Source organism: Macaca nemestrina, chromosome 3 (genome assembly GCF_043159975.1).
Source record: "Macaca nemestrina isolate mMacNem1 chromosome 3, mMacNem.hap1, whole genome shotgun sequence".
NCBI classification, from domain to species: domain Eukaryota; kingdom Metazoa; phylum Chordata; class Mammalia; order Primates; family Cercopithecidae; genus Macaca; species Macaca nemestrina.
The window spans coordinates 3161069-3186981 of NC_092127.1; the positions used below are offsets into that span (position 1 = coordinate 3161069).

The 25913-nt window shown below is 40.2% G+C and overlaps 1 protein-coding gene across 1 annotated transcript in view; it reads right to left on the bottom strand.

The window, feature by feature from the left end:
• Positions 1-1309: 1309 nt before the first annotated feature.
• Positions 1310-25913, bottom strand: part of LOC139362114 (uncharacterized) — an 83471-nt gene continuing 58867 nt past the window's right edge. The window contains exons 5-6 of the mRNA XM_071092637.1: positions 25513-25625; positions 1310-25400 (exon numbers count right to left, since the gene is read on the bottom strand). The gene's annotated coding sequence lies outside the window, so the exon portion shown is untranslated. The remainder of the gene's footprint in view (positions 25401-25512; positions 25626-25913) is intronic.

Consider the following 25913-nt stretch of genomic DNA (forward strand, 5'->3'; position numbering starts at 1 on the left):
ACATGGAGTCAAAGGAACTCATTTTGGATGTTTAGGATTTGACTGCCCCACTAGATTTCGGACTTGCATGAGGCCTGTAGCTCCTTTGTTTTGGCCAATGTCTCCCATTTGGAATGGCTGTATTTACACTGTATCTAGGAAGTAACTCACTTGCTTTTGATGTTACAGGCTCATAGGCAGAAGGGACTTGCCTTGTCTCAGATGAGACTTTGGACTATGGACTTTTGAGTTAACGCTGAAATGAGTTATGACTTTGGGGAACTGTTGGAAAGGAATGATTGGTTTTGAAATGTGAGGACATGAGATTTGGGAGGGGGTTGGGTGGAATTATATGGTTTGGCTGTGTCCCCACCCAAATCTCATCTTGAATTCCTACATGTTGTGGGAGGGACTCGGTGGGAAGTAACTGAATCATGGGGGCATGTCTTTCCCATGCTGTTCTTGTGATAGTGAACAAGTCTCAGGAGATCTGATGGTTTTATAAGGGGGAGTTTCCCTACATAAGCTCTCCCTCTTTGCCTGCCACCATCCGTGTAAGATGTGACTTGCTCCTCCCTGCCTCCTACCATGATTGTGAGGCATCCCCAGCCCTGTGGAACTGTAAGTCCATTAAACCTCTTTCTTTTGTAAATTGCCCAGTCTCAGGTATGTCTTTATCAGCAGTGTGAAAATGAACTAATACAGTATCTTTTACTTTCATTATGATGATAGTATCACAGGTGTTTTCATATGCCCAAATTGATCAAATTGTATGCGTTAAACATGCATAGTTGAGCCAGGTGCAGTAGCTTACACCTGTAATCCCACAGTGTTGGGAGTCTGAGACAGGAGTATCGCTTGAGGCCAGGAATTCAAGACTAGCCTGGCAACACAGGAATATTCCATCTGTACAAAAAATTTAAAAATGACCTGGGCAGCATAGTGTGCTCTTATATTCCTAGCTACCCTAGCTGCCAAGGCAGGGGATCACTTGAGCCCAGGAGTTTAAGTACAGTGCAGTTCTTCATATATCAATTACATCTCAGTAAACCTCTTAAAATATTAGTTACATTTGAAAGAATGCCATTCAAAAATGTTAGTCATAAACAACAGATTAGCAGAAATTCTTTGGAATGCACATAACAGACAAATAATAAACATCAAAAGGTTAAAGCTTCTGCAATCATTAAGAAAAAGAATTAATGAAAAAAGGTAATGTGCAAGGAAAGGTAATTCATAAGAAAAGTACACATGACCATAAACACATTAAAATATTTAACTTTGTTAGTAATCATAAATGCAAATTAGAAGAATGAGATATAGCTAGGATTTTCATCCTTTAACTTGACAAAACTTAAACATTTATAATATCTGCTGATATTGAGAATTACAAAACAAGAACTCTTACAATTGCAGTTGGCTCACATATAATTTGGTACATCAATTTTTAAAGTTAGTTCGAGATTATCTCTCAAAATCAAAAATGTGTCATCCCTTCAACTCAATAATTCCTCTTATAGGAATTTATCTTACAAAAATACCTGCATGGGTGCCCAGATAAGGTCTGGGCAAGACTGAGATAGTCAATGATTCATTCTTTACGATTATAAAAAATTGGAAACAACCTAATTTGTCCATTTGCAATGAGAAGATTTAATAAATTATTGATATTTCCACACAGTGCAATACTAGTCAGTCATTGAGAGAATGTCCCAATGTAGGAAGATCTCTAAGATTTACTATGTTCAAAACAAAGCTATATATATAACACAGTGAGCTGAGTAAAATGTATTTGTGAATGCATCTAGGTATGTGTGTGTATTAATTTTTCCACCATTTACTTCAGGCAATATGAGGAAAAGTAGGGCCACAACAGTAAATAGAACACACATATCCTGCACTCTGCTTTCCTGCGCTTACAATGCAGAAGGCAAGAAGGTAAGGCAGACAGTGGAAAGAAGCAAAGCAAACAAAGAGAATTACAACAGAGTTCTTTTTCTTCTTTCTTTTTTCAGAGATAGGGTCGCACTGTGTTTCCCAGGCTGGTCTCAAACTCCTGGCCTCAAGTGAGCCTCCTGCCTCAGCCTCCCAAAGTGCTGGGATTACAGGTGCGAGCCACCCTGGCCGGTCATGATCCTGCATAGTTTTAGTAAGGATGCAAACAGCATACTCTGGTTGAAAATACTGTGGACTAAGGTCGGGCAGACCTCCTCCCATTGTGTGGACAAGGCCTCTCTGAGGAATCTACCCCTAAATGGAAACAATCACCAAAAGGCCGCTGAATTACTCAAAGACTTAGGAGTCGGGGAGGAGAAGGGAGGCGATGGAGGGAGTGGAGGTGAAACAGGAGCAGGGAGGAAAAACCACAGAGTTCACAGGCCGGTCTGTTGGGCCAAGGATATTGAGTGAAGAACTCTCCCATATAACTTTACAAAATTCCTTACCGTTTGAAGTATGTATCAAGAGCGTTCATTCATGCATTATGTTATCAAAATATTCATAATTCATACTTGCCATAATACTATAAAAGTTAAGACTGGAGGGAAAAATAGAACTCAGACTCACAGGGCTCAAGATGCTAGCCCAGGAGTTAATGTGGTCTTACAGTGTTATCTCAACTTCCAGCTGTGAAAAGAAACAGAGTGATTTTATTATAACTTCAGGGCCAGTCCATAAAGTGAAAGGAAGTTGAAGGAGGTCAACGAATAAAAGAATGGCTACTCCCTAAGCAGAGCAGCCCTGAGGACTGCTGGCTGTGCATTTTTATGGCGATTTCTTGATTATATGCTAGATGAGGGGTGGATTATTCATGAGTTTTCCTGGACAGGGGTGGGCAATTCCCCCGAAACAGAGGGCTCCTGCCCTTTTCAGACGGGTTTTTAGACCATATAGGGTATCTTCCTGATGTTGGTTGCCATGGCATTTGTAAACTGCCACCAGCACTGGCAGGAGTATCTCTTAGCGTGCTAATGCCTTATAATTAGCATATAATGAGCAGTGAAGAGGACCAGAGGCCACTCTCTCACCATCTCCCTTTAGGTGGGTATTGGCTGGCTTCTTTACTGTAACCTGTTTTATCAGCAAGGTCTTTATGACCTGTATTTTATGCTGACCTCGTGTCTCATCCTGTGACTAGGAATGCCTTAGCCTCCTGGGAATGCAGTCCACTAGGTCTCAGCATTATTTTAACCAGCCCCCATTCAAGATGGAGTCACTCTGGTTCAAATGCCTCTGACACTCTCCTTGTAGAGGTGAGAACGGAGTCTCAATGGGATAAAGTAACTTGTCCAAGGTCATATCGCTGGCGGAGGACAAGTCAGGAATTCAACCCAGATGTGTCGAATAAACACTGGATTGCATTTCTCATACACAAGATAGCTTTCTATTGCAAATGTAACTTGTGTCACAGAGAATCATTGTGGAGAACTCAATGTTTAGGTCTGGAAAGGACAGATGTGGTTTTATACAACCTACAAAACGTGTATCAAAAGTTCTGAGCGTACAATCCTAAATTCTGAGAACGATGCCATCAGGAGACTCAACCATATGTCCCCTAAGCAGAAAGATTTTCACCCCAAAATACAGCTTCCTGGGATAATGAATATTTTGAATTAAAACCCTTAGAAAACCATAGGCCTTGGAAGACACTTTTCCCCAGCTTCATGAAGACCAGAGGGACCCACCAAGAAGAATTGCTTTTTCCTTGTTATCTCATTTTCTGTTTCAAGAATATCTCCTTTTCCCCTGTTATTTCATGATCTATTTCAGGAAAGGAGAGGAAGAATGTAATCAGATCTCACCCAATCTTTTTACAAGATAATACCTAAGATTCACTGAACTTCCCAAGAGAACCATTTACAAGTCAATCTCTGCCTCTTTCCCTCTTCCATTCCTTCTCCTCTCTCAAGTACCCATTCATTTTTCCTTGGTTGTCATTTAATGCCCCTCAACAGAATTACCTATATTCTCTCTCTCCCCTTCCTCTGAAAGGAGTTTATATAAGTGTGTGGGCCCCATTGGGAAATTAGGGAATCTCTCTGTGATTCTCCCCAAGCACATGGGAAAATACATTTGTATACCTTTCCTCTTCTTAATTTGCCTTACGGCGAGTTGATTTTTTTTTTCAACAAACCCTCCAAAGGCAAGGGGTGAGCTTCGCCTTCGCCCCTGCACCCTCCTCCCCACCCTACCTGATGACCTTGTCAGAAGCAGAGTGTCAAACCAGGGGAAAGGCTCTTAGCTCACTATTATGCTTCATTTGTTCTCCATCCAAATCCGTGACCAGGTGCTGGGCAGGCAAAGAGGAAGGAATCAGTGCTGTTGTCTTCAGGGGCCCCGATGTGATGGAAGCAGAAAGAGGAGCATGATGGAAGGAGGAGGCTCCCATGATGAGCAAGGGAAGCATGGGGGAACCGAGACACATGTGCTTTGGAAAACAGCACTCAAGCTGAAATCCATCTGTTCTTTGTTGAATGGCCTCACGGTGGTCTGTGGTATTTTTACAAGGCTTGTGTATGTGACATGAACCCACAGCGCGGGTGATAGGGCCATTGCAGCAAGTGAATGGCCAGTCGCAGGGTCTGGCCCAGAAGCTGAGACAAGGACGGGATTTCTCCTACTGCCCCTTTCCCAACTCTACCAAGCTGTTGAGAAGATCTGTAGCTGGTACAGAAACTTCACACAGAAACATGCTCTGTTTCAGCCACATGTTCATGCATTCATTCATTTTTCATCCAATAAAGAGATGTTGTCAAGCATATGGCAGGAATGGTGCCAGCACTGGGAACAAAGGACAGGTGTAGTACGCGCCCTCACACAGCTTATGCATGGCCTCACAAGGGAGGCAGGAAATCAGGCAGCAATACGTGTGTGCAAAACATAATGATGAGGAAGTAAATGGTGGTTTATAGGCGGGAACATACAGCAGATGAAACTAACTCATGGTTTTTTAATGGGGGTGGGAATGGGGAAGAGTTGAGGTGAAGAGGAGAAAAATACTTCAGACAAAACAGTGAACACAGAAGACTAGAAGCTAGAAAAATAATGGCATAGTCAGAAATAATAACAACATTGATATATAATACCTTAAAAATATCTCTAGATCACTGGGAGTAATCACTCGATTGAACTTTGTAGGCAATATAGAAAAGTTACAATCCTTACTGCTAATAAATATGTTATATTTATATAATACTGTCATATTCCTGCTTCGAAAGACTGTACCATCCCAGGGTAGCCAGAGGAGGGAACTTTGCTCTAGCTTCAGACAGAGTGTGGCCCATTTAGGGATGCCAATTATATATATATATATGTATATATATGCTATATATACATATATATGCTACACACACACACATATATATATATATTTCTGTTAAAACCAATTATAGGCTTAACATCTGCCCACGGTAACCCCAGATTCCACAGTCAACTAGATTCACACCAAACTCTTTTGAAAAGATTGCAGCCAAGACCCCCAGATCAGTCAACAATGAGCAAAATCCACATAATAAATATTTATGGAAAATCTATTCTACACGAGGATTAGTCCTTTCCAAGGATTTGCACAGGACAATCACAAACCAGATGCAGAATCTTGGAACTGAGTCAAAATTAACAAGAGTTTTCAAGAGTCGAGCACTAAGGCTGAGCTGACTAGAATTTTACCCTGCCTTCTCCTCTGGGTGGATATCTTCAGGATGAAATGTCCCAAATATAATTCATTTACTTCCATGCTCCTGTTAGGCAACTGATCAACAAATAATGAAGGATTTACTATGTGCCACGTACATATGTGCTAGAAGAGGGGAACAAGAAGGAACAAGGTAGACCTAACTCCCCTGTCTGAAACTTACAAACTAGAGAACACAGACAATAAAGAAATTACACCTGTGATCAGTGCAATGAAGGAGGACCGCAGGAACATATATCCACAGGAACTAATCTGCTCATTAGTGAAAAGAAAGCATCCTGGTTTTAATCGAGTAAACCAGATTCTCCCAAAACGTTTAATAGTATTAACGCAAATAATGATTATGCCACAGTTACTTCATTGTCTGTATATAATTCTCAGAAATTGTTTCCAGTTTTCCTGTAAATTTCATCATTTTGCATAAAAATGCTGGAGGATGAGACTGTTTTTTCCTTTTCTTTTGGGCTGTCTTCTTTAAGACCGCAAGTCAAAATTCCTAGGATGCCATTTTGACCACCCAGTTCTGAAAGTTTCTCTCCCTGACGGATTAGAGTTCAGATGTGACACTAAAAATCTTCCAGACCATCTGTCTTCCTCAGTTCTACAAAAAGGATTTTAGACCAAATTTTTGGTTTTCATTTTTTTCCAACTCTTAATATTTGTGAATTTGCCTTACACATGAATAATGCAAAACTTCTAAAGCATCCCCTCTGGTGAGAATGCTTGTAACCCTCCAACACAAACAGGATTAATCCCGGAAGACAATTACAACAGTCAAGTTATTACTCAGAACACCATGTGAACTCGGTGAAATGGGGTCTTGGAAACTAGAAGAAGTAAATCATAATTAACCAAACGGAAGGGAAAAATGCCTCGAGGAAGTGAAACTAAAGGCACAAGTCATTTGCCAAAGACACTAAACTGCATACATTTTGACGCAAAGTTATTAGTATAAGGTGAGCACAGGATTCTAAATTGTTTACTCTAATTGCACATTTTAAAAAGTAAGGCCTGGATGCCCCATCACTGGGATAGTGAAAAATTCATCTGGAAGAATTGCCTGAGACACAGTAGAAGAGAAAGTTAACATACTTGTTTATTTCTTTTTCCTGCAAGAGTCCCTCACTCAGAGCCAAATCTCAGCACATACATCAGAGTTATAACACACACTTCAGAGCTGTATACACATAATGCATGAAGGTCTTTGACAGCCTTTCATTATTCCATTTATTCCAATCAATTATTCCATCAGCCAGTTATTTTCTTCTATTTTTTTTTTTTTTTTAATTTGAGATAGAGCCTCGCTCTGTTGCCCAGGCTCGAGTGCAGTGACGTGATCTCTACTCACTGTAAGCTCTGCCTCCTGGATTCCCACCATTCTCCTGCCTCAGCCTCCTGAGTAGCTGGGACTACAGGTGCACACTGCCACACCCGGCTAATTTTTTTGGTATTTTTAGTAGAGGCGGGGTTTCACCGTGTTAGCCAGGATGGTCTCGATCTCTTGACCTTGTGATCCGCCCACCTCGGCCTCCCACAGTGCTGGGATTACAGACATGAGCCACCGCGCCAGGCCTCAACCAGTTATTTTCATATTTTTTTCTTAATTATGTTGCTTTCCCCATTCTTACATCATCTCTTTTAAAAAAATATATTCCAGAGATATGGGAATAAATTGGAAAGTATTTGGAACGTAATAAGTACCCACTTTTGTCCACCTCTCATTGCTTTAAATTTTAATTTTATTACTAGATTCAGGCAGACACTGATGCCCACATCTTTGAATGTGGAGCAATTCAGCAAAGAAGTAGGGTTAGAGGAGAATTGCATTCTAGACGCAGTGAGGATGCTTTCTTGTTCCAGGGCAGTAGACCAGAGGTGCTGACTGGGTCCATGGTGGCTGCATTCTTCGGGCCCCGCACTGGCAGTCATCATTCCGGGACACGAGAAAGACCCCTGCCAAACTGTCTCCGACGGAAGTTTGGCTGTGGTCACCAGACTTCGCCTCCTACAGGGCCTGCCTGTTTCCCATGTCTGATTCTTCCGCTCTTCTGGCAATCCTGTGAATTACCCAAACTCTTTTCAATAAAATCTCTTTATGATTAAAGCAGCCAAAGTTGGTTTCTATTGCCAGCTACCAAGTACCCTGAGTAAAAGAGGAAGATTGAGTAAACTCTCATGCCATTAGTGTCGTATTTCCTAGATGATGTTGAATGATGCCCTAAATTTAAAACGTACTTCTATTTCTTAGAAACCAAGAGTAAGAAGTAAAATACAGCTGGACTCACTGTACTGCATAGATCAGTCCCATTCTAATACCAGATTTCAAGTTGTCACAGAAATTCCACTTAATAACCCTGGAAAAATCCTTGCCCTTAAACACTAACAAAAGAGGGCCCTTTTGAGCTATTACATGCCTGGGTTGAGCTGGGTTGAGTCTGAAACTTACTGGAATCAGGTATAATTCATTACAGATTCATGGGGTCTTCCCCAGGTAAACTAACACCAAAGGAAAACTTAGGTCTTGAATACTCTTGATTAATTTCTCATCCTTTTTTTCATTATATTTCTGCTAAAGCAAAAATAGTGCCTGAAATGGACCTTCTTGAAATTCTCTTCATTTTACTCATTTTTTTCTTTTTCTTTTTTTTTTTTTTTTTTTGAGACGGCACTTCACTCTTGTTGCCCAGGCTGCTGTGCAATGGCGTGATCTCGGCTCACTGCAACCTCCGCCTCCCAGGTTCAAGTGATTCTCCTGCCTCGGCCATCCTAGTAGCTGGGATTACAGGTATGAGCCACCACGCCCAGCTAATTTTGTATTTTTAGCAGCGACAGGGTTTCACCATTTTGGTCAGGCTGGTCTCGAACTCCTGACCTCAAGTGATCTGCCTCTGCCTCCCAGAGTGCTGGGATTGCAGGTGTGAGCCACTGCACCCTACCCATTTTACTCATTATTAACTGAGGTAATCTGATGGAATTTATGCTCTCCCAGAAAGTTTGGATACAGAAATCAAAATTATTCTACTGGTTTCAGTTAGGAAATGCTCAGTTGTGAATAGCAGAAACCCCTAACACTAACACGAGTGTAGCCTAGTCCTTCACTGCACAATGCCACCAGGAGCCTAGGATGCTCTCAGCTTCCCATGGTGCCATTTTTAGCAGATAGCTTTCCCCTCTGTGCTCATGGCTGCAAGATGTCCTGCATTTCTAAACGTCGCTTTCACATTGCAAGCAGAAAGAATGTGCAGGAGGTGAAAGTAAAATGCCTTTTCTGGAGAATTCATTTTTAATACGAAAATGAAACTCTCCTTGGGAACTTCTGCCTTCATTTTCTAATCCAGACCTGTGTCCATGATCACAGTTAGCTGCAAGGCAGACTGGAAATTCAAGCATTTGCTTTCCAGAACCATGTGCAGGAAAACAAGGATGAATGAGCTAAAATGAGTTTTAAGTGTGTGAATCTAAAGTATCTGTCGTGCCTCATGACACGACTTTTTCCATTTTGATTATGTGGATTGATGATGCCAAGGCCTTAATGGAAATGTGGCCAGATTTTTGGCTTGTTTTTGTTGTTATTTACTAGGCCCATAAGTAAGCTACGTTAATCATAGTTCTCATTTTGAGGCACATAATCACCAACATTCCTCTTCAGCTAATTGTCTATTTTATTTTAGATACTTGCCTATATTAGTTATTTATTGTTATATAACAAATTACATCAAAAGTTAGAAGCTTAAAAGAGTAAGCATTATCTCCATGAGTCAGGAATCCAGATCGTGGCTTAGCTGAGTGTCTGCCTCAAGCCTCTGCCAAGGCTATAATCAAGGTGTCAGCAGGGGCTGCAGTCTCCTCTGAAGATTTAACTTCGGGGAGATCTGTTTTCAAACTCACTCACATGGTTGCAGGACTCAGTAGCCCACTGGCTACTGGCCTCCTTCCTCTCCTTGCCATGTGCGTCTCTCCACAGCACAGCTCATAGCATGGTGGTTGACTTGCCACCAAAGAAGCTAGCAAGTGGGTAAGAGAGAAAGTTAGCAAGATAGAAAGCACAAACTCTTTGTAACCTCATCTTGGAAATGACATCTTATCACCTTTGTCATATTCTACGCATTAGGCACTAGGTTCAGACAGACATTAGGTCCAGCCCGTGGTCAAAAGGAGAGGATTTTGGGAAGTTGTGAATACAGCGAGGAGGGTTCAGTGGGAAACCATTTTAGAGGTTGCCCACCATATTCTCTGTGTAATTTGGCATCAATTAGGTGTTATGAAAGTTAAACTTGGGCTCTACTCTGAATAACTCATATGTTAACTGACTATAACTTGGATACACTGAGAAAAATCTAGTATTATTGTTGAAAATTGGTTTAGGAAAATATTATTGTAAATTCTAAGCTCAGTTAAATTTTGCTAAAATAATTCTTTGAAAATCTACTAACTAGATTTACCCTAGCCCCTTTTCCAATCTCTAAACTGTAGGAATGATTGGATTATTTGTTACAATAATTCCTGAGAAATTTTAGAAATGTTACTACGAATAATGTCTTATTTTTATTATATTTTCAAAGTTGAAAATTAAGACATTATTCATAACAAATATATATTTATATAAAATATAAAATACTGTATTTTCAACTTTGAAAATATAATAAACCAATGTTACTGATTTTAGATGTCTATCCTGTATTAAACAACTTTCCTCAGTTTTATCATGACTAAATTTTCTTTTGATTTTGCTTGGTTTTCTATTTAGAGGGTCATATTACCTGTAAATAAATAAGACTGTTTTTGCAACCCTTCTGATCCTTATGCATCTTATTTTTTTCTTGCTGTCTTGCATTAACAAATACCTCCAATGTTATGTTAAGCATTTGTAGTAATAGGGTACATCTTTCTTTCCTTTCCCCATCTTTAAGTGAGTGAATTCATAGTATCTGTCGTGCCTCATGACACAACTTTTCCATTTTAATTATGTGGATTGATGATTCCAAGGTCTTAATAGAGATGTGGCCAGATTTTTGTTGTTATTTACTTGGCTCATAAGTAAACTAAACTAAGTAAATTACAGCTTTTCCAATGAGTATGATTGTTAGTTTAATAGAATATCTGTTATTAAAATACCATTATATTCCTTGGGAAAAATATATTTAATTACTATGAATTTTCACACATTATTATATTTAATTGCATTTGGAAGAGTTCTCTTGTATAAGATCGAGATTATCCTTTCCTCTAACATTAGGTAGAACTCACATTTAAAAGCATCTGGTGTTGGAGCTGTTTTAGGGGAGAAGTATTTGATTGCCTTTTAATTATTTCCCTGATGATTGTCTCATTCAAGGTTTTTGCTTAATCCTGTAACAATTTTGGTATTATATAAAACTCCAGAAATTCATCAATTTTATCTAAGTTTTCCAATGTTTAGCCATTCTGTTGTTCATGAAATACTTTTATCATACATTGGTCCCTGTGTTATTCAAGGTCACCTGCAGATTCTTTAAAAGTATCTTTTTTTTATTGATCTCTGATGTTTTATGCTTTTGATTACATAGAATTTGAGACTTTACTTATAAATATTTACTATGTGCAGGTGTATTCTAGGTTTCAGAGTGTAAAAATCTATATGCATTTATGGGTTTGAGATTATCAATCAGAGAGTTTTTTTCAACTCTTCTAAATCCTTCCTCCTTTTATTTTTTGTCTTTTGGGTCAGTTTTTGTCTTCTTGAAAGTGTGTCCAAAATTCCAACTGCAATTGTTGATTTATGTACCTTTTTCTTATAATTTATCTGTCTTCATCATACAGGTGGATGTACACATTTCAGATCATTTTCTTTATTTCCTCTTTCTTGTTTTTTGTTTGTTTGTTTGTTTTTGAGACAAAGTCTCTCTCTGTCGCCCAGGCTGGAGGGAGTGCAGTGACACTCTCTCTGCAAGCTCCGCCTCCTGGGTTCCCACCATTCTCCTGCCTCAGCCTCCTGAGTAGCTGGAACTACAGGCGCCGCCACCATGTCCGGATAATTTTTTGTATTTTTTAGTAGAGACAGGGTTTCACCGTGTTAGCCAGGATAGTCTCCATATCCTGACCTCGTGATCTGCCCACCGTGGCCTCTCAAAGTGCTGGGATTACAGGCGTGAGCCACCACACCCAGCATCTCCTCTTTCTTCCTTTGTATGTGTATATATACACATGTATAGTATTCATATCTTTTACTTATATAGTTTAATAACTTATAATTTGTTATTAAAATTGATAATAAAAATGGATGTCTCATATATTTTTAACTAGCTATTTTCTTTTGTTTCAAATATCTCTAATAGACAATGTATTATAGCATCTTATTTCCTGAGAGTCTCTGTGATTTGATGTGCATGTTTAACCTATTTACATTTACTTAAATTACTGTCATATTATGATTCATTCTCATCATCCTATTGTATATTTTCTATGTATCAACCTTTCTTCTTGGTTACTTTTTCTCCTTTCTTGCATTTTATTGATGAGATCAATTTTTTTTCTTCTGGTTTGAAAGCCAAATTTCAATGTCTATCTTTCAGTTGGTTTCTGCTAATATCTTAAATTTCACACTTAATTTTTTAGAGCTCATTTTTATTTCTTCCCTGTGCAAAAGACAAGAACCTGAGCATACTGTCAAAATCCTCCAATTACTGCATGTTCCTTACCCTCAACAGATATTGGTATAATCTGGAACGTTTTATCTGTATTACTATAGGGCTCTGTTGCACAATGCAGCAGTCACTAACCACATATGGCTATTCAAATTTAAATGTATTAAGGTTACATAAAATTTAAAACTCAGTTCCTTAGCCACACTCGCCACGCTTTTCATCTTAACAGCCACACATGGCTAAGGTCTATCATATTGAACAGTACAAATAGAACATCTCCATCAAAACAGAAAGGCCCATTGGACGACACTCTTATACACATATATGAATAATCACACACAATATTTCTTTTTTGCCAGCGCTTACTGGGTTGACCTTAAACTTTCTTTTTGGAATTATCTGTTTTCTCTGGAGAAGAACCCCCTGTAGAACGTTTTCTGTAAGATTTTATGTGTCCTTGCCTTGTACGTGTCTCTTGAAATGCCTTAATTTTATTCAACTTAGTGTTTAAATAACAGTTTATCTTTATATAAAACTCTAGGTCTAAGGTTATTTTTCTTCAATATTTTTCAAATGTCACTTTAATATTCTAGTGTTGCCATTCAAAAATCTGATGCCAATTATCTTAATTTACAGTGAAATGTGATTTCTTATTCAGATGCTTTTAGGATTTTGCCTTTGCTATTTTCAATTAAGTGGAATGTGTCAAGATTTGAGGTTTTGCTTATCAATGTGGTCTGTTGCCCTTTTGATCTGACTTTCTTTCTTTAATTCTCAATTATATCTCAACAACAATAAAAACAATTCTACACTCTATTTAGTTTTATCTAGTAAATCAAAATTGACCTTTCTGCTTTTACTTTCTATTTTAGTTCTTAGATATTTTCCATCTTTTATGCCTTTATTTAAACTTGGGAAAAATTTTCCAACCAGATTCTTTATCTTACTGATTTATTCTTTGTCTATATCCACTGTGCTATTATATGTTTTATTCCCATTCTTATTTGATTATTTGTCTTCACTGATTGTTCCTGCTTCATATTTGCAATATCCTTTCCTGCTCGCTGAAGATATTTATCTTATTTATTTCAAATTCTTGTTTTATCTGGGCCATTAATTCAGCTCTCTCTGATAAGATTCTTCAGTATCTATTTTTCTTTTAAAGGGCTAGTACTCCTCCTTAGATAGACTTTTTTCTCTCTTCCTATGAGCTCAAATTCCGCTAGGTCTATGGAGCACCCCAGCTAGCAGTATTCCTTTAGGAGTACAGAGGGAAGCTTAGACCTAGCATCTCTCCCGCTCGTCTTTTTAAGAGATATGGAAATGACTTAAAGGAAAGAACCTATATCATTGCAAATCTGGAATGCTCTATTTCTACCTCAGTTCCCAACACTGCCACCCAGTGAACTTCCCATTTTTTCTGCCCAGGCACTGCGCTTTCTGGGGTCTGCTTGCTTCTGTTGTAATTATCTCATTCATCCGCAAAGAGGAAGCCAGCCTCCCCATGTGAAATGGTGGCATCCGGGGTTCCTCTCCAGCACTCGCATGTCACCTGCCTCATGCATGTGAAATGGTGGCATCCGGGGTTCCTCTCCAGCACTCGCATGTCACCTGCCTCATCCACATGTGCAGGCCTGGGGCTGCTGTGTGTCCCCACCCGCAGAGACGGGGGAAAACAATGTTCCCTCCAAGGCAACGAAGGATGAAAATCTTAGGACAACTAGAAAGCTGCTTCCCACAGTGTCCCCTCATTGGTGATAGCTGGTTCTCTTTGAGTATGGGCCTTCGCTTTCTCCCAGAAAATGACCTAACACCGTCTGTTACCACAAGAGTTGCACTAATTCTGTTAGCAGTCATCCTCCCAGTTGCTTATGTAGCATTTCAGGTTGAGTTGAAGGAAGGGGGTCAGGCCCCCAAGCTAGTGTGCTGTCTTGTCCAGAAGTCTCAGTACATAAGTCAAAGTTTACACTGATCTGATTCAAATGTGGCCATAGGCCCACATAAATAGAGAACAAGTGATGACTTCATGTGAAAAAGTTCCAGAGAATAAAGCACTCCACAACCTGGAGGGAAACTTATTCATCCCCAAATCCACTGAAAACTGGACCAGAAACAGCTCCACTTGGAGAAAGTCTAAAATGGCCTATCAATTCCTGGTCTCCATTATTCCAGAATTTGAAAGTAAAAGCATCTGTAATTTCCCCCAAATTATAAATACACAATACTATTGCAGCCCATCAAAAACAAACAAACAAAAAATCATGCCTTTACCATCAAGACAGTAGAAATAAATTACTGGCAATTGAAGACAGGAGTAATAATCACTAAATCATCAGTGAAGTTTTATACTTTTACTAATCAGTTTCAACCAATGTTTATGTGCCAGGCAGATGTTTTGTACGGAGTATGTTTTCCTACAGACTTTTGGCAGTCAGCCTGAGAAGCGTCCTCAGAGATAAGGAAAATTGAAAAGAAATTGTGACTTGTCCAAGATCACCCAGGTAGTAAACGCTGGAGACGCTGAAGTCCAGGGGGAACTCTCTTCCGTCCTGACTCACTTGCATTTTGTTATGGAAATGACTGTGAGATACACATCACAAGATCAGCAAAATTGCTCAGGAAATACTTACATCTGTCAAAAAGCTGTCTTGGATGCACACCTGAAATCCATGTGTTTTGGCTTGATTTTTTTATTCATTTCTTTTTTGTCCTGAAACTTTTTTTAACCTACATATCATTGCAGAAACACATTGCTACCTCTCTGGGAGTAAATGTGTGGTTTCAGAATGAGCTCATACAAAGGGAGAATGTGGGCTCTGTGGTTTCTCCAGTGTGGGCATTCTTCAGGAATCTTTTATTTAAGAAATAAATAAAAACCTTTTCTATAGTTTAGATGTTGGAACAGGAACTAGGGTGAATCTAGTTAGTAGCTTTCAATGAATTATTTTAGCAAAACTTAACTGAGCTTAAAATTAAAAAAAAAATCTTTTCTTAATGCAGTTTTCAACTATTATATCCGATTTGTCTTAGTGTATCCTAGTTATAGTCAGGTAATAAATGAGTTATCAGAGTAAAGCCAAGTGTAAGTCTCATAATAACATCTAATGAATCAAAATAGAAAAAATATACTATTACATATTTTGCATGTTCAAATATTAAGGTGGAAGTTTTTCATCTGAAACAAAAATGTACCTCAGAAAAGAGTAACTGTCTTTCATTTGTGATCTTACAAAATGATTTACCTTAAAGGACGCCATCTTAATTACTTTATTATGAAGAACAAAATATGGTTTATGAAAGACAAATCCTGAAATGACATCAGTCTTTGCTAGTCGACTGTTGCTTATAAAAGTCACCCTTCAGAATTCGCTAAACAGATGTAATCATTATAATCATTATTCCTAGAGATATTTAACCTCACAAATAAAAGTGAATGTTGCAAACAGACATGTGAAAAGATGAACGAAAAAGTAATTCTTAATGTTGTGTGAATGGGCACCTATGGCATGGGATGCAATTTCCAATGACATCACCATGTATCATTAAAAAAACTTCTACTTCTCAAAAACGTCAGTGGATTATGACATGGGAAAAATTTCATAGGGAGAGCTCAAAAAGCAGTTCTGGTGATGACGCAGATCCCCTATTTAGAGACACACATGATGAGCTGAACTAAATTGTTTCACCAAAGTTAGAAGTCGAAAAAAATACTGTTCAAGTGTTATCTTAGATAATAAAGGAATTTTAAATTATGGATACAACAAAATTTGTTAAATATTAAATTAATTCAATGTATTGACTATTTTATCTAAATCTCAATATTCATATGTTCAAGATGGCCCAAAAAAAGAAAAAAACTTCAGGAACTTCTCATCAAGAGTGTTTTATATTCGAGGTCAACTAATAGTTGGGCATCTGCACTAAAGAATTCTACCATATCTCAAGTCACGGAGCACAGCCCAGCAAAGAAAGCCATCATACCACCTGCCCCAGAAGCGGTAGTTAGTTACCCAGAGAGATCACGAGGGAAACGAAACACAATCAGATGGAGGGCATGCTGCAGGCGTCACGTCAAAACCTTTTGTTGGTTCACACAACTGAACCAATGTATTCGCCATGTTAATAATGGAGCTCTAAACAAGATTATCTTAATTATATTCAAATAAAAGAGAACGAACATCAAACCAATGGCCATGCAAAGTATGTTGTTATTTCTCACTGGGTATGTAAATGTCCTCAGGAGCAAAAAAGATCATTAGACAACAAGATCCTTCCCACTTAGGGAAAACAAGAGAATGTAGATTCGAAGGTAGGTAGGAAATCTCACCTCTCGCCCAAAGTCAACAACTGACAGAACGAGGATGTGATTCTCCAGTGTGATCTGCAACATGTTATAAAAAAGAAATTCATCGTCAGGGCTGTTAGAAGAGCACTGATGACAAAAACATCACTAAAACTGCCGGCTAATATTTAATGGCCAATGAAATAAAGTCTAAAATCAACTTTATAAAATCAGATCCACCATCACAACTTGATCCAACTCCATTCAACCTTTCCAGTTTTTCTCAGCAAAAATCAGATCTTAACTTAGATCAGGGATTCTGTTTTTGTTTTTGTTTTTCTAGACGGAGTTTTGCTCTTGTTGCCCTGGCTGGAGTGCAGTGGCACAATCTCGGCTCACCACAACCTCCGCCTCCAGGGTCCAAGCGATTCTCCTGCCTCAGACTCCTGAGTAGCTGGGATTACAGTCACATGCCACCATGCTCGGCTAATTTTGTATATTTAGTAGAGATGGTTTTGCTCCATGTTGGTCAGGCTGGTCTCAAACTCTTGACCTCAGGTGATCCGCCCACCTCGGCCTCCCAAAGTGCTGGGATTACAGGCATGAGCCACCACGTGTGGCCTTAGACCAGGGTTTCTTAACCATGACGCTATTGACATTGTAGGCCCAACAATTCTTAGATGTTGGGGGCCGTCTTGTGCCATGTAGGATATTTAGCTGCATGGCTGGCCTCTCCCACTACACGCCAGTAGCATTCTCCCCTCAGTTGTAACAACCCCAATTATCTCTATCATTAAATGTCCCCTGGGAAGTAAAATCACACTTGGTTGAGGATTGACCTACACGTTATATGTGAGTATGATCATGTCAGTTACGGCTGCTACTATATTTTCTGGCTAATGAATTCTGAATAAGAAAAGTACAGGCTGTGGGGGGAGAAAGTTGGCATGAGTAAGGTTAGGGGTGGGAGTGAAGATGGTAGAGGCAATTATAGACTGCCTCTCCTTCTCCCTTCTCCCTTCTGGTCTTGTATAGCCTTCTGCAGAAACAGAACCTGAGTCAGCTTTAGTTCTAAGCAACGAACTAGTTCACCCCAACACTGTGTACACCTGGGCCCTGGCATGTTCCTGCATTTGGCCTCACCAAATGATAGCTGCATCCTAAATGTTACCCAAGAGTGCTGGAGTCCACTGTAGAAGCAGGGCTGAGCTGCTCTTCCGTCCATCTGTTCTAACCATGGAACCAGTGCCGGAGTCCACTGTAGAAGCAGGGCTGAGATGCCCTTCCGTCCATCTGTTCTAACCATGGAACCAGTGCCGGAGTCCACTGTAGAAGCAGGGCTGAGCTGCTCTTCCGTCCATCTGTTCTAACCATGGAACCAGTGCCGGAGTCCACTGTAGAAGCAGGGCTGAGATGCCCTTCCGTCCATCTGTTCTAACCATGGAACCAGTGCCGGAGTCCACTGTAGAAGCAGGGCTGAGATGCCCTTCCGTCCATCTGTTCTAACCATGGAACCAGTGCCGGAGTCCACTGTAGAAGCAGGGCTGAGCTGCTCTTCCGTCCATCTGTTCTAACCATGGAACCTTGTTCCCTCCCTTGAAGGTGCCCTGTCAAACATCTCTAAACAGGAAATAATCACTGCTGCATCTGCCGTTCTTCACGCACATGCCCATAATTATTAAGGCCTCCTTCTATGATGTGATGCCTCTCAAATATTCATACTCATCCCCAGCAATCAAAAAATGACCCTCCTTAGGAAAGGGAATTGCAACATAGGTCCCATGTTTGGCGACAGTGGACTTCACTTGTTATTTATCTGGGTGTTAAAGAAACAGAATCGATGTCATGTGGACTTTATCAGTTCTGCTGGCCTTTTCCTTTCCAAGTTCACAAAACTGAAAGCTGTTTAATTAAAATCAAGTGGTCTGAGCTAACCTCCCACTTCCCTCTCCATCTGTAGAGTATTTGCTTCCAGATATACTCGGGCTGTTCCAACTTCTGTGGGCTGACATTGGCCCAGTTCACTGACTGCAGCGTCAAACACACAGAAACAAGCAGCACTTTTAGTTGTCTCTTTGATAGGTCAGGCCCGACTTTTCCCCAGCTCTCCATTTTAAGATAGGATTTCTTGTCTACATCTTTTCTCTCTTTCATCGGCAAAATACACCTAAGGAAGTGCCGGTTCCTGTGTTTCTGCTGCCTATCTTTTTCTGAAAATCACTAATGTTAAGTTTGTAAATTATAATTTTGCAAGCAAGGTAGGGTGAAGGCTTGAGAGCAGACATGGCTTCTTCCTGTCTGTCTTCCCTTTTCAAGTGAAAAACGCATCTGATTACAAGCTCTTTGAAGCTAGGGCCATGCTTTCCTTCTCTGTCTCCCCCGCAATCCCCAGTTCATTGTGGTGAACATAATAAAAATGCAATATGAAAGTTTTTGATTGAGCTGAATTTTATTTCTAAAGGGAAGTTGGGCTGGTCCTATTCTCCTTCTCCCAGAGAGGTCTTCCTGCAATCGGCTCCATTGCTGAACATGCAGTGGCTGACTGGCTTTGTCATGAGGGCTGCTGAGTGACTGGTGGTTTTCAAAAGTGGACACTTGTCTCTCAGGGTCACAGCCGAATCACCACACAATTTCACAGACTCCTGCCGGGCACCGAGGCACTGACTCTGAGTGATGATCAATGTGAGCAGGATTCTTTCTGGTAAGTTAGTGGCAAGGAGGACAAATCTCACATTTGTCTTTTTATTGGCCAATGCCCCTTGGATTTTGGGGGTTCTCCATATCCTTCTATGATCCTAACAACACTGTATCATTCTTCAGACAGCTAGAAAGTGACAGGAACAGCAAGAACTGCCTTTCCCAGTGACCTAAATTTGCTACCACTGTAGATACCGGCTGAAGTCCAGCACCTGCTAAATGAGGCAGTCACAGCTGTTTCGCATCCAGGAAAACCCCCAGTGACTATGTAGCTGTACTTGAACACACTCAAAGATTTTTGTGTTTGTCTTCTCTCACTAACTCAGCCTTTGAGCATCTCTCCACTTTTATTTTGATATACCAACTTCATTATTTGTATGAACATTGCATTATGCTTTTTAGCCATTAAACCCATTATTATAAACCCACACAAAAATCCTATATGACAGATTGGAATTACGCCTATTTCAGAGGAGACAGGATGCATGCGAGCCTTTTAAGGATTTTGAAAACACACAAACCAGGTAGAAAGGCAATTTCATGGGCTAGAATTTCATAACCCAGTAAATAAGAATTTACTGGGTGCCGCATTCTATGAAGTATTTTGGTACCAAAGAATGAGCAATGCTAGCCAGCCCTCAGATTTTCGGCCATCTCAGGTCAGGCCAGATGTGAGTGAAGGAGTTTCTGGGACATTCCGGTTTCAGTTTCCTCGATGTAAAACCAGGACACTAATCATTATAATACAAGACTATTATGAAGACAAAATAAATACTGTATGTAAAAATCCTAGAACAATATGTTGCACATAGTTGGCTGCACAATCAATGACAGGTAAGTGGCAGAATAATGAGAAACCAAAGGCTCATGTGTATATAGGGAATTTCATATGTTGGTTCTTATTTTTCAAGTTCTGATCAGCCTGTCTGGATCAAAAACACCTGGGGTGCTTCTTAACAATGTAGTTCTGGGCCTCACCAAAAACCTAGAGTTAGAACCGCTCTAGGTAGTGCCAGGAAATACGCATTTTAATACACAATCCAGGTGATTCTTTGACATAAAAAACTTAAAAACCACAAGCTTTGAGATTCAAATTCAGGCATCTACGAAGTAGCCTAAGAGAGGATATAAGCAGACTGGAATGACATTTTTCACAGTAATAGAAAAAAAGTCTTAAAATTTGTTTGGAATCAAAAAGGAGCCTAGATAGCCAAAGCAATTCTGAGCAAAAAGAACAAAGCTGGAAGCATCACACTACCTGGCTTCAAAATATGCTATAAGGCTACAGCAAACAAAACAGCATGGTATTGGTATAAAAAGACACATAGACCAGTGGAACAGAATAGAGAACCCAGAACTAAATCCATCAATTTGCAGCCAACTGACTTTTGAAAAAGGCATCAAGAATATACACTGGGGAAAGGACATTCTGTCCAACAAATGGTGCTGGAAAAACTGGATGTCCTTATGCAGAAGAATGAAACTGGACCCCTGTCTCTCACCATATGCAAAAATCAACTCAAAATGAATTAAAAACTTAAATATAAGACCCAACAGGATGAAACTACTAGAAGAAAACACAGAAGAAACACTTAAGGACATTGATTTAGGCAAGGATTTTATGGCTAAGACCTTAAAAGTACAGGAAACAACAAATAGACAAACGGAACTATGTAAATACTAAAAAGCTTCTGCACAGCAAAGGAAACAATCAACAGAGTGAAGACATAGCCTCTTGAATGGAAGAAAATATATACAAACTATTCATCTGACAAAGGTCTGATCCAAAATATACAAGAAACTCAACGCAACAGCAAAACAACAACAAATAATCCCACTAAAAATAGGCAAAGGATCAAAACAGACATTTCTTTAAAAAAGACATAAAAATGACAAACAGGTACATGAAAAAATGCTCAAAATCACTGTTCACCAGGGAAATGCAAATCAAAGCTGCAATGAGAGATTGTCTTGCCTCAGTGAGATTGGCTACTAACAGGAAGCCAAAAAATAGATACTGGCAAGGATGCTGTTGGTGGGATTGTAAATTAGTACAGTCAGTATCTAAAATAGTATAGAGATTTCTCAAAAAAACTAAACGTAAAACTACGATACAATATAGCAATTTCATTGGTGGGTAATTTATCCAAAGGAAAGGAAATCAGTGTAAGAAAGGGATACCTGCACCCCTGTGCTTGTTGCAGCACTATTCACAATAGCAAAGATGTGGCATCAACCTACGTGTCCATCAACGAACAAGTGGATAAAGAAAATAGAGTATACATACACCATGAAATATTATTCAGCCATAATAAAGAATGAAATCCTGTCATTTTCAGCGACATGGGTGGTACTGGAGGTCCTTATGTTCAGAGAAATAGGCCAAGCACAGAAACACAAATATCACATGTTTTTACTGATATGTGGGAGCAAAACAAGACGATCTCATGGAGATGGAGAGTAGAATGACACCAGAAGCTGGGAAAGGGAGTGGCAGGAGGGATGAAGGGAGGCTGGTTAAGGGGTACAAACATACAGTTAGAGAGAAGAAATACATTTTATCATCCAATAACATAGTAGGGTGACTAGCGTTAACAATAATTTATTGTATATTTCAAAATAGCTAGAAGAGAAGATACGAAATATCCTCAACACAAAGAAATGATAAATGCTCAGGGAGATGGTTATCCTAAATACCCTGATCATTACAAATTCTATGCATGTATCATAATATCACATGTCCCATGTAAATGTGTACAAATATTAGCAATCAATTTTTAAAAAGATTGGGAACCAGGGCAACAAAAGCCACCCTAGTAAGGATTAACAGGAGTAAATTACAGGAGCACCTGAGATTTAATTAATAATAATTAATTGTGCATACTCCTTGCATACCTGCTACATGGTAAATATAATAGCACATTGTTTGGTTTCTAATATAACCCTTGAATGGGGAGCTTCTCCTATATTTACAGGTGGGGACACAGTGGCTCAGAGACGCTAAGTGACTGCCCAAGCACATACAGCCACTTAGCGCTGACCTGCTGTTTGCATAGCTATGAGCCCTAAAATCACAGGGCTGTTGCAGGTGAAACAGCGTTATACAGTCACGTGCCACATAACGACATTTTGGTCAGCAATGGATCGCCATAGGATGGTGGTCCCATAAGATGACAATACTGATTTTTACTGTACCTTTTCTATGTTTAGATAGATTTAGATACACGAATACCATGGCGTTACAGTATTCAGTACAGCAACAACGCTGTACAGGTTTGTGGCCCAGGATCTACAGGCTGTACCATGTGGCCTCCGTGTGTAATAGCCTATGCCATCTAGGTGTGTGTAAGTGCACTCTATGATGTTTGCATGACAAAATCACCTAATGATACATTTCTCAGAGTATTCCTGCTAAGCAGTACATAACTGTATTTGCAATTATGTATGCCCTTTAGTTAGCATTAATACATGTAAGCCAAGGGGCATCAGCAGGGAATTCTTTCCCTCCTACAACTATTCTCCTTAGAGCCATAATAATTGAACAAGCTATCCTCTTATTTCAGAAGGCTACAACTACAGGGGACTGAAAACAAACTAACACAACATTTGCATTGAAAAAGACAGTAATACTCAGCCAGCGCTCTCTCCAAACCACTTGGAATGGTGTTTCCAGTTGTTGATTAGCAGGGCAGGTGGTTGGTCTTCCACTGCTAGGACTCACTGGGTGTCTGATGCTGTCATCCCAGCACCCGACGCAGCACTGCTTCAGACACTTTCCGTATCCCACACTGAGACCCAGAAGGAGCCTCAGCTCCCATCACAGGTCCAGTCTGGAGGTGGTAGGGTACGAAAGGGAAGCGAATATAATGATTAAAATCCTGCTGGAGACCCCTGAGGCAGAAGAAGGCACAGCTAATGTCTGCCCACCCATGGCTTCCCACTTAACCCTGGGCTCCGCTGCCAACCTGTGGCCTGAGATGGGATGACAGGGAGCGAGAGAAACCCCCTCCGTTTGGAGATTGCCATCACTCCCAGCCACAGACAGCCCTGACCTGTCTCTATCTCTAGACACAATAGGATCTCGCCCACTGTGTAGGAAAGGGCGATGTCAGTTTGGTAGAGGAAGGCTACAAAAATGCAGCAACAGCCAAACATCTCCTCAGAGCCATTAACCTCAAAATAATCTGTAAGCTGGACATTTCCCATTCTAAGATACACAGAACGAGCAATTCCAGGCATCTCATTGGCGGCGGGAAAAGGAAAGCCTATCTTCCGAGATCTTTCCAAATACTCCAGCCCCCCCAAGACGTGCTCCCCTCGACGAACAATGCTTCCTGCAGCTGGTGGTTTCTTCGCTGGCCTCCCTGAAGCTCCTCAGTCCGGCCTCACCCCACAGTCACGCATTTCAAAGGCTAATGAGGTTCCTAATCTGATTTCTCCATCAATTGAGCCTTGGTTTTGCTGCGAGGAAAATGAGGACTTTGCAGCCACCAACACAGTCTGTAGACTATATATTGAGCCTGTAGAGTGAGTAGTTAGTGTACAAACATGTTTTTATCATCTGTAAGCGTTCCCAAAATAAGTGCCTCTGGGGACGGAATGGAAGTCTGATAGATTCCAGTCCCTAATGTGCTTTGAAATTTTCTTATCACAGAAAGGAAATCGCAGGGCTCTCTTTTTCCCATGCTCAAGATATCTTTTTGGTGACTTCACATTCTAGAAGCTATTCTTAGTGGTTACATACTCGCTTCTTAAGAGCAAAGCTGCCACTGTCCATTTGTGGTGTGGGAATAAAAAGAATCTCAAAATATCGACAAAGTGTACAGCCCTGTTCTATCGATCTTGTCTGGCTGGAAATTACCTAAATATTTCATCAGAGCAGAAAATATACCTGGCACCTTAAAATATTGGCATAACAGTAGTTCTATATAAACTGGCTTTCCTTAGGGGAAAAAAGGCTTCTTAAAATTTGTTACTGTTCAAAAAATTGTTTTGACATTTTCAAACTGGAAATGATCAATAATTATGTTTTAAAAATCAAAATCCTAATGTAAATATTAAAACCAAAAATGTTCCCAAGGCCAATTAACTTAGAGTTTTTTTAAGGATGGGAGAGGTGTGAAGAAGGATAAGATTTTACCTAGGATAGGATCGATTTTGCAGTTTTATTGGAAAAATGCATACCAGTGGAATCATGTTTTTTAAAATGTATAGAGCTTTTTTACCATAAGACACTCCCCTTTGATATCTCTAATCTCATATGTAAAAAACTGTTTGATAAGGCCGGGTATGGTGGCACACACCTGTAATCCCAGCTACTCCGGAGGCTGAGGCAAGAGAATCACTTGAATGCCAGAGGCGGAGGTTGCTGTGAGCGGAGATCGTGCCACGGCACTCCAACCTGGGCCACAGAGCAGGACTCCTCAGGAAAAAAAATTTTAAAGATCAATAAAATTTGTCTCTCTTTTATTTGCCAAATCTGTTTTTTCAACAAGTAGAAAAGCTAAATTGTGTTTTAGGGAAAGAAAAAATGTGGTACAGGCAGGACAATTTGCCAACCAGATTACAACAGTCTATCAGTTACATCTGAGATTTTGCATAGCCGGTTAAAACACGTTTGGACTCTTAATCCTCCAGCAAGAATTTCACATGCATCCATATTGCCTGTTCACTGCAAAGCAGCACATCTCTGCTGAAAAATGCTCACATCCCCTCCTGTGTTCACTCAATGACAAAACAGGCACATTCGGGCAGTTTTTCAAGTAAAGTTACCCGCTGGCTTAGGTGGAATGTGATACTTTGTTCCTTCCGTTTAACTTCCATTTTGGTCTCTGGAAAAATACCTCAACAAACACTGCTTCTTCTGGTAAAGTAGCCATTTCTCTGTGATTGAAAATCACGAACTCTAATGAATGGGGGCCAGGAGGCTGAGCCCTCAAGACCACGGAGAAAGGGGGAGGTGAAGGCAGCTGGAGAGAAATGGGGGAGACTCCACAGCGCTGTCCCAGGGGGACAGGGCGACTTGGACTTAACCCAGGTCCAGTTCAGGTCAGTGTCAGGGCCCACAGAGTGCTCATCAGATGGCAGAGAATGGTGGCAGGAGCGCAGGTGGCAAGGATCGTGGAGTCTAGGTAGGAAAAGAGAGCAAAACGTGCTGAAGACAGACACTAAGGGCTGCGGGTATCAGAGAGACCCAGGTCCCACCTGCAGGAGGCTGACTCCCTGTGCCCAAGGCTCACCTGCAGCCAGAGGGAACCTTGCATCTCACGCCAGCAGGTGGCCCGGGCTTCCGCCCATCCGGTCAGCGCTACTCAGTGGGATCTGCAGCTGCTGGCATACTCAGTGACTTCAGCTGGGAGGGGCAGATAAACACTGCAGAAAATCATTTATTTGCATTCATGACTCTTCCAGATTCTTTAAATTATCTCACTTAGCCATTAAATTATTTTGGTTAGACAGTAATTGTATTCTCTCATTAGCAAAGTGGGAGGGTTAACATTTTGCATTTCATAAGCCTGGAAAAAATGCAGTTCTTAAATCTCTTAGATAGTTAGGTTGTTAAAATTCAGAGTTTAAAAAAACAAAAAAGCCTACTGCAAAAAAAATAATTTAAAAAGTCCCCAGACTTGAGAATATGTAC